The sequence below is a fragment of the Semicossyphus pulcher genome, unplaced genomic scaffold (genome assembly GCF_022749685.1).
Source record: "Semicossyphus pulcher isolate SPU_LCO1_2020_fin unplaced genomic scaffold, fSemPul1.0.p SCAF_4, whole genome shotgun sequence".
In the NCBI taxonomy this organism is placed as follows: Eukaryota; Metazoa; Chordata; class Actinopteri; order Labriformes; family Labridae; genus Semicossyphus; species Semicossyphus pulcher.
In genome coordinates this window covers 33,291,335-33,293,597 of record NW_027211715.1, presented here as the reverse complement: position 1 = coordinate 33,293,597, position 2,263 = coordinate 33,291,335, and the positions used below count along the sequence as shown (strand labels likewise).

Here is a 2,263-nt window from a genome sequence, read left to right as displayed (position 1 = left end):
AATACGTAATGGTATTAATTGATTACTACACATTCTGACCTGTTCAGTGAACCCTAACCCTAATTATTTTGTCCTTTAAAATCTGAAACCTTTTGACCATTGGTGTTGGACAGTTGTTAAAAAAGAGGTCAGATTTAATGCTGGGTAAATTAGTTTTATTGATGTAGATTTCAATCAAACAGAAATGTCAATAAATCTAGAAACACTGCTGTATCAGGGCGTGAGAATGATGGTGAGGTGGCATCCCATCAGGATCACTGAAGATGTTACATTATCACATCTTTATTTCAAGGTCCTTGGCACACATGAAAGAAAGCTTGCGCGAACAATTCAGGTCATTGACTCTTTTGTTCCCTGTAAACAGACACACAGAACACAAAGACTTCAGAGGCTGTACTTTGTGACTGAAACAATATCTAGTGCTAGTAAGAACTACTAAGGCAACACATTATTTTCTGATATGGTTTTAAATAGTTCTATGTATTTAATATCACCAAAAGATTTCTTAAAAATCACAAGAGGACAACACCCAGTAGATCCGTACCGGTTCCGCTCAATGCCATGCAGTGTTCGTTGCCCCTTAGGTTGTTTGGCTCCTTTGGGGCCCACTTCTTGAAGTCAAACTTTGAACCATCACTCCACTTCCAGAATGTCTCCTGAAAGAAAAAGCTCATTCAGTCTGTAAATAATATTATAAAATACTAAATAATACAATCTGAATCTGTAGACGAGGGACAACATGTTTTGTGTTGGAAGAGTTCTGTTTTTTTTGTAGTTGAAATAGTGTTGACCAATCAGGTTTGACCTGGCTTAAACTGTATGCAGGTAAACAATCCGTTTGAAAAGCAACAGAGATGGAACACAACTCTTGAAATTAAATCCTGAAACCCCTCAGCTATCATTGGAGGACAACTTAGCTTTGTAAGTAACTTTATAAACAGATATATTTTCATGAGTGCAGATAACAGTCCAATCAGAGACATTGACTTGATGTTGTCAGAACATTAGAAACATTTTTCACAGCTTTTTGAAAATTTTAACACTAAATAATTAATCTTAAAATGATCAGCAGATAAATCGATAAAGAAATTACTCTTTAGTTACAGTCTTAGTATTATCCCTCTGTAGTCACTTTTTTGACAGACATCTGCACATTGAGAAAATCCTGCAGTCTGCCATTCTACTGTGTCCTCCTAATAGGCACAGGAACCATATTCTATTGGCTTAAGCATTGTGTTATTTATTCATTATTTTTGTCTGTATTTATTGATTTACTCATTTTAACAACTTTGCATGTAATGATGCTGCCTTTTGAACAGTAAATATTGTTTTGGGGGGCTAAAAATGGAAAATCAACATGATGTAAATCATAATAAACATGATGGTCATGAATTATCAGCTTATCAGAAATTATGGAAAAACAATAGGACAATAGGATGCTTCTCTCCAGCATCCTTGCTGATGGAATCTGAGGGTCCCTCACTGTTACTTGATTCTCAGAGCTTTGTGTAGGCCTGTGAAGTGGCAGATCTGGAGCAACATTCAGTTTAAGTAGGCTCCAAGGAGCGAGGGAGTAATAAATAATACAACTGAGACGACCTGGTTTTGTTCTCCTGTTGTCTGAAACTTCGCCTGTGTACTTCACCTGTTTTTGGCGAGCAAGGACAGTTTGATTGCATCAAGTACTGCTCTTCAATGTCTGTCTTTTGTCCTGTGTTTCTCTGTGAGTTCCAGTATGTACAGTTTGGTGGAACAGCCCTAATTTATTACATTTCTTTAAAATCTTATTTTGCAAACACTGACTCCAAGTATCGCTTTTAGTCTCGCAGTCCGTTTCTCTTTTGTGTTATCAATCATACATAAATCACTTACCTTGACTGCATCACTGCCGCCGAGCCAAACTCCTTCTCTCTTTCCACCTGTTAACTTAACCACGTAATCTATAAGTACATCGTCATCATTAGGTTGACGGAGTGAAGCCAGATTCCCTCCTTCTCCAGTGCAATGGCTCTAATGTGGACAAACAAAGGAAGAGGCATGAAGATATACTATAGAAGTATGATGAATTTGCAAGTGTGAAGAAAAATAAAATCTACATAAAAATGAGTCTTGTAGCGAGAATATACCAAAAATATAGCGTTGGAAGTTATTGTATTAGTTTTCTATACAGTAGCTCGGCGTCACACCAGTCCTTTTCATCGAAGTGGAACATGTAACAGCGACCATTCATCTCAGTCCAACCTTCGGAGCAAACCTTACAGCA

The 2,263-nt window shown here is 37.3% G+C and overlaps 1 long non-coding RNA gene across 1 annotated transcript; it reads right to left on the bottom strand.

Moving 5' to 3' along the window:
* Positions 1–285: 285 nt before the first annotated feature.
* On the bottom strand, positions 286–1,996 carry LOC138606852 (uncharacterized). Its single transcript, XR_011309377.1, has 3 exons — positions 1,873–1,996; positions 545–656; positions 286–354 (listed from the first exon to the last, which is right to left on the bottom strand). It is a non-coding gene; the product is annotated as an uncharacterized lncRNA (long non-coding RNA).
* Positions 1,997–2,263: the final 267 nt, after the last annotated feature.